Below are 7,511 nucleotides of genomic sequence, written 5' to 3'. Positions count from 1 at the left end.
ACACACACACACACACACACACACACACACACACACACACACACACCCCCAGGGCCATGTTCCTTGGACAGCAGCACCACTTGCACACCCTCCCCTACGCTCTGGTATAAGCCACTCCAACCAGTGGCGTCCTATAAACCACTCCTACCCTTCCATCACCCAATGCGGATGTCGATTAAAAAGGGGTGTGGTTTCATGTAATGGGGGCGTGGCTGCTAAAGGGGGCATGACTTCATGAAACGTCCTCTGAAGGGGTGTGGCTTTGTGGATGCAATTAAATTGACAGCAGCCTAGACAGGTTCCAAAGTCCTGGTCAGAGCTCACCAACTAGACAAATACTGTATTCCCTTTACAACTCACCTGTAATTAACCAGTATTATATACTAATTAAAGCCTATGAAGTGTTGCATATAGAGAAACCCAGGCCTCTTTATTCACAAAAAATATTTCAGTGTCTCCAATCCTTCCACCAGCAGAGGTGCTCTGCCCAATGCCCCCTACAATAACCATGCATCATAGTATATGGTGTGAAATGAAATATTGTTGGATGAGATGCTCAGAATCCCGACAGGGGTTGGGTAAGCATGCTTACCCTCCCCCTTACCCCTCTTACCCTAACCCTCCCTTCCCGTAACCTAACCCTACCCTTCTCCCCCTTTCAGCCTAACCCTAAACCTAACCGGGGGTGCCTAAACCTAACCCTCCCTTCCCCACAGCCTAACCGTCCCCAGGGATGCCTAACCCTACTCCCTCCTCCCCACAGCCTAACCCTCCCTTTCCTGCAGCCTAACTCTAACCTTCCCCCCACAGCCTAACCTTAACCTCCCCCCCACGACTAATATGTAGGAGACCCTAGGACATTGGCAGTTGGGATTCCTGCATCACGTCGGGAGTCCAGCACCGATGTTTCAAGCGCCAGCATCATGGCCGCATCCTCATAGTATAAAGTCCTGATCCGCTTCACATCCTAGTTGGCCATTCCGGTTCTCAGTCATATCTATAAATTACACAAAACTTTCATTTTCTCACGTGGAATGTCATGGGGAAAATTAAGCGGTCTCCACAATATGTATATGGATCTACCTGCCGCAATGTGTATATGGGGCCGCCTTCTGCAATGTGTATATAGAGTTACCTGTCACAATGTGTATAAGGAGCGACCTGCCACAATGTGTATATGGGGCTACATGCCACAATGTGTATATGGGGCTACATGCCACAATGTGTATATGGGACTAACTTCTGCAATGTGTATATGGGGCTACCTGGCGTAATGTGTATATGGGGCTACCTGGTGTAATGTGTATATGGGGCTACCTGGTGTAATGTGTATATGGGGCTACTTGGCGTAATGAGTATATGGGGCTACCTGGCGTAATGTGTATGTAAGGGCTATCTGGTGTAATGTGTATATGGGGCTACCTGCTGCAATGTATAGTGGGCTACCTGGAGTAATCGGTATATGGGGCTACCTGATGTATTGTGTATATGGGGCTACCTGGCCTAATGTGTATAAGGGGCTCTACTGAGGTGTAATGTCTGTAAGGGGCTCTACCATGGCATAATTCAGGTTACCACTGCAGGGAATGTGATTGAGCTGGGGTTCGAGGAAGGTGAGGGCTGAGGTTGGTGATGGGGCTGGGAATGGTGAGAAGCTGTGGCTGATGAAGGTGAGGGGGCTGTGGCTGAGGAAGGTGATGAGTATGTGTTTGAGTATATATGGGGGGGGGGGGGGCGCCGTGACATGAGCTTGCTCTGGGTGCCATGGCTACATGCTACACCTCTGGCAGCATCGCATTATTGAGCAACAGACTTTCTCTCAAAAAAGATGTAACATCCTATAGGGGATGTTAATAGAATAAAACACCTATCAGGTTTTGCAGAAAAGGGGGCAAGGCCAAGCGGGAAATATCATGTACATGCGGAGTGAAATCTAGTAGTATACAGATGTTACGTTCACTGTGCCTGGAGTGTAAGTGACTGAGTGGGTAAGCCCCAAGCACAGGAACGTAATGCTGCAATAAGGGCGAAGTTCAGCAGTTACCCCTAAGAAACCCTGACTCCGTTGTTCCACCCACGTGGTCAGTCTACGCCTGCGAGACTATGTTTGCTTGGGCCCACGGCAGCTGCGTTTGAAGGGCGGATTATGTCTGCCCAACTCCGATGTCCCCCGGATTTAGATGGAGACAAGGCGTAAACTGAGACGGGGCGAGAACAAGGGGAACCTCTAACTAAAAAGAAACCCGAGTTAGGGGCAACTACAGAACTCAAACAAAAGTATGTGCAGCTCAGCCGCCAAGACGAACTACAACAAAGGGAATGCTGACCACACGCCGACACAATACTGTTGTGTACCGGCGATGACAGCATACGCAGAACCCTCTGCAGAAAATCCAAAGCAAATATAACAAGAAGCTACGGCCAAGGCCGTAAGGTGCGACAAAACCGCTACTCACAACACCGGTGCTAATACAGGCAGGTGAACGGGAACCCAGAGGCCGCAGGCACAGGCTCACAGGAATGGAAAGCTGGAAGGATTCCAGCAACAGGCCACAGGACACCAGGACTCAGGACTACAGGATCAAAGGTTGACAGAATCACTGGGTTACAGGACAGGAATGCTCCAGGGCAGGAAGCAGCTCACAAGAAGCTCCAGACTCTGACAGAACCGAGTACACAGGATTCCAGTATCAGACAAGGCCTGGACACAGATGCAATACTGGACAAGACACTAATCAGGAACATCCAGATATAACAACAAACGTCTATCACCAGCTCAGAACTGCAGAGCTAGCTAGGTAATAAGGGAACACGCCCCAATCAGGATGGCTGGAAGCCAGGCACAAGGTAATTGCACAAACACCTGCAGGTGAGAATTAACCCATAGAAAACAGGCTGCAATTACACAGACTCACCACCGGCAGCCAGCAAGAGTCTTCTAAACAGGTACAGGGGAAATCCTGGCATGTAAACAGAACTATAATACAAAATACATGAACAGAATGTAACAGGAATGAACCACTGCTTGTGGTTCATAACAGTACCCTCTCCTTAAGGGTGAAACTCCGGACACCCCATAAAAGCCAAGGGGAATAGAAACAGAAGAATAACATAAAATACATAACCAAAACACACTACCGTGGCTCCTAACAACAGGTCTGAAGAACCTGGTGAATGAGCTGAGTAAGGAGAGAATCTGTAGCCAGAAGCCTGCAGTGTTAGCAGTCCAGTGAGTTCTCCGCTATGCAGCACACACGAGAGGTTACCAAACTGCTAATGTTAGCGATTGAAGCTGCTGCTCCAAAACGAAAAAAAAAAAAGCCCACCGTAGCCATGGCAAACTCATTCGCAATTGCATATACACATTCATAGCCTATTGGCAAAAACTAGGACCATGGAGGTCACTTTTCTATGAAATCCTCATTGTGAGCAGGTTTGCAGCAGAAACTTTGCGCATTGCAATTGCAGCACATGCGCAGTCTGCCGATAATCGCTTTTATGCATGAAAATCGTCCCTTGCGTACAAACATGAATTATGCCGTGTTTGAAAAATGACAGGAGCTGATTGGTTGATAGTTTATCTCTCTCTTTATCACTCTCAGGGGTATACTTACTAAGGTGCAGATTTATAGAAGTGGAGGTGTTGCCCACAACTACCAATCAGATTCCAGCTATTATCTTCTAGCAGGTACCAGAGAAATGATAAGGAGAATCTGATTGGGTGCCATAGGCGGTATTAGTATGAAATACCTACAATCAAAATCTCGACGGTTAAATACCAACAATTGACCGATGGTCAAAATACAGACAAGGGCAAAATACAGACAAGGTCAAAATACCGACAAGGGCAAAATGCCAACATTTAAAATGTTGATACAGTCCAAATACCGACATTTAAAATGTCAGCAGGTCAAAAGTCAACACAAGTTTGTCATTTTTTTGGAGTGTGTGTATGTCGACATAGGTCAACATGGACACCGCATAAGTAGACCGCGTCCCCTCGCATGGCTCGCTGCGCTCGCTATGCTTTGGGCACTATTATATTCCCCCTCCAGGTCCACTGGGATGGTAAAGTATGAACAAGTCAGTTTCTATGAAAAATTCATGAAAAACTCATGTCGACTTTTTCACCTGTCGAAATTTTAAATGTCGGTATTTTGACCTTGTCGGGATTTTAAATGTTGGTATTTTGACCATGTCGGTATTTTGATCTTTTCGGTATTTTGACCATCGGTCAATGGTTGTCGGTATTTTGACCATGAGGATTTTGATTGTAGGTAAATTGACTGCATCCCCCATAGGCAACATCGCCACTTCTATATACCTGCACATCAGTAAATATACCTCGCCCCCCAAGTCTTAGTACATTCCTCCCCAATCACCACTCCTTCTCTTGCATCAACCTGACCCTGGTCTCCTCTAATCTTGCACCACAGGTACTGTCAGTTGATTTCAAGGCTAGGGGAATATCAGATTGCTCCATACTGGGTGTGGTATTGAAAGTCGACAGTAACTAGGTCGACAATGTCTAGGTCGACCACTATTGGTCAACAGTAACTAGGTTTACAGGGTGTCTAGGTCGACAGGGTCTTTAGGTCAACATGTTCTAGGTCGACAGGTCAAAAGGTCGACATGAGTTTTTAATGTTATTTTGGTGTTGTTTTCTTCGTAGAGTGACCGGGAACCTCAATTAGTGCACCGCGTCCCCTCGCATGGCTCGCTTCGCTCGCCATGCTTCGGGCATGGTGCCTTCGCTCCGCTACCGCTTCGCTCGGCACAGATTACTGTTCCAATCGTAGTCCACGTGGATCGTTAAGTATGAAAAGGTTGAAAAAAAAGAAAAAAATTGTGAAAAACCCATGTCGACCTTTTGACCTGTCGACCTAGAACATGTCGACCTAAAGACCCTGTCGACCTAGACACCCTGTCGACCTAGTTACTGTCGACCAATAGTGGTCGACCTAGACATTGTCGACCTAGTTACTGTCGACTTTCAATCCGGATCCCCTCCATACTGACCCTGGGGATTGATTGTCAGATACAGCTAGGTCAGTCTCTCAGGAAACTAAACCCATTTTCGCTCATGCAGATTGCGGCTGGATCTGATCCTGTGGTGAGCTGGGAGGGCTAGTTTCAGGTTACTGTCCCTTCTTTACATAATGTGTGGGATGGATTTAAATCTGATTTGTGGGTACCATGATTACCAGAATAGCTGAACTATAAGCCTAAAAGGAGTTGGAAGTGGAGGCCTCCTGTTGGACTCTTGAACAGACATATCTATCACAGACTCGGCTCCCCCAGGGTGGCTTGGCTGTGGGCTCAGAACGGGTGGATGGAATATATTTTGACCAAATCTAACACTAACTTTTGTTTGCTGGTCATTCACAATACACTTATGCTGATAGAAATGGGAGGTGCCTAATATTGATGGCCTGAGCGGAAAGGGCCAAATGCTGCAGTCCCTGCGATACGGGATTGGGGGGAGGGACACCATTCAAATAATATTGCAGCACTTTTCCTGCAGTATTATAAAACAGGAGCAAGCGCAGGATTTCTGGAGGAGGGGGGATCCAAATGGTTGATTGTAGAGTGAGCCCATTAAGGATGCATAATTAGCATGTAGTCTGGGGGGGTGGGGGGTGGCTGACACTGTAGATCCTACTGGGGGATGTGCAGGACCAGGACGCTGCTGGGGGATGTGCAGGACCGGGACGCTGCTGGGGGATGTGCAGGACCAGGACGCTGCTGGGGGATGTGCAGGACCGGGATGCTGCTGGGGGATGTGCAGGACCGGGACGCTGCTGGGGGATGTGCAGAACCGGGATGCTGCTGGGGGATGTGCAGGACCGGGACACTGCTGGGGGATGTGCAGGACCAGGATGCTGCTGGGGGATGTGCAGGACCGGGATGCTGCTGGGGGATGTGCAGGACCGGGACGCTGCTGGGGGATGTGCAGGACCGGGACGCTGCTGGGGGATGTGCAGGACCGGGACGCTGCTGGGGGATGTGCAGGACCAGGATGCTGCTGGGGGATGTGCAGGACCGGGATGCTGCTGGGGGATGTGCAGGACCGGGACGCTGCTGGGGGATGTGCAGGTCCGGGACGCTGCTGTGTCTGAGTCGGACAGAGTTGTTATTGAGAGCTATGATCACGCTGATCCTTTGAAGACTCCATGTTATGGGGTAAGGAATGGGAGCATTATCTGCCCTAATACAGTCTGGCTGATGTCCCTGGCCTCCATATTATAGAGCATCGGATCCCTACAGCAGCAGCAGTCCCTTATGTGTCCTACTAGTGATACTTCTCATATAGCTCAACTGCTCTTCTGCATCCCAGAGCCACACTCAGTGCTCCCTGGCCTACACTTGACACCAGGGCGTGACTGCCCATCAGGCACTTCTGGCATATGCCAGCAGGGCCGATGGGCTGGTAGGCCGTCCGTTCCCACAGAGAGACAGGAAGGCCGCGCAAAGCGCAGCCGCCGGCTCTCTGGTTTAGCCACCCCCACCGGTCCCCATGGAAATGGAGGCGTGCCGCGAGTCCACGCGCCTCGGACTCACGGCGCGCCTCAAACCCCTGTAAGCATCTTTATGGAAATGGGGCGTGTCACGAGTCCACGACCCCTGACTGGTGGGATGGTCCGTTCCCACAGAGAGCCGGGAAGGCAGCATGCAGCGCAGCCTCCGGCTCTCTGGTTTAGCTGCCCCCACCGGTCTCCATGGAAATGTGGGTGTGCCGCGAGTCCACGTCCCCTGGACTCACGGCGTGCCCCCACCCCCTGCAAGTGTCTCCATGGATATGGGGGCATGCCACACCCCATACATCATGTCAGTGCACCTTCTGTGGCGTGCGCGCGCTCGCATTTACAAATGCCCAGGCTGAAACGGAGCCCCAGTCCGTCCCTGCTTGACACCCATAGAGAACCCACACCAGGACTACTTGAAATCTTTCCTTACTCTTTTTGGATTCTAATAGAAGGTAAATAATCAATACTTACTGACAGATCTATACAGGTGAATAATATTTCAAACTTTCCAGCCCAGGCTAAGCATTGAGAAGCCACACACCATTGCAAACGGGAGAATCTAATGGTGCTCCCAATCATTTGCAAACATACAGTGGACATTTCTCCTTATAAATCACACTTTAACTGTCGTGTTACAGGCTGTCTTTGAAAATGACAGGAGCTGATTGGTTGGTACTTTATCTCTCTCCAAAGCTTAGTACACCTGCCCCTGGGTGAGATGTATCAATCCATCTTAAGAGTGGAGAAGCCAATCATCTTCTGCCTATCATTTATAGAATGTACTATACAAACGCTAGCCAGAGGTTGGTTGCTTATTGTGGGCAACTTTTCTACTCCTCATAGAGATGAGCGCCGGAAATTTTTCGGGTTTTGTGTTTTGGTTTTGTGTTCTGTTCCGCGGCCGTGTTTTGGGTTCGACCGCGTTTTGGCAAAACCTCACCGAATTTTTTTTGTCGGATTCGGGTGTGTTTTGGATTCGGGTGT

Source organism: Pseudophryne corroboree, chromosome 8, assembly GCF_028390025.1.
Source record: "Pseudophryne corroboree isolate aPseCor3 chromosome 8, aPseCor3.hap2, whole genome shotgun sequence".
Lineage (NCBI taxonomy): Eukaryota > Metazoa > Chordata > Amphibia > Anura > Myobatrachidae > Pseudophryne > Pseudophryne corroboree.
Note: the sequence above shows the minus strand (reverse complement) of the source record.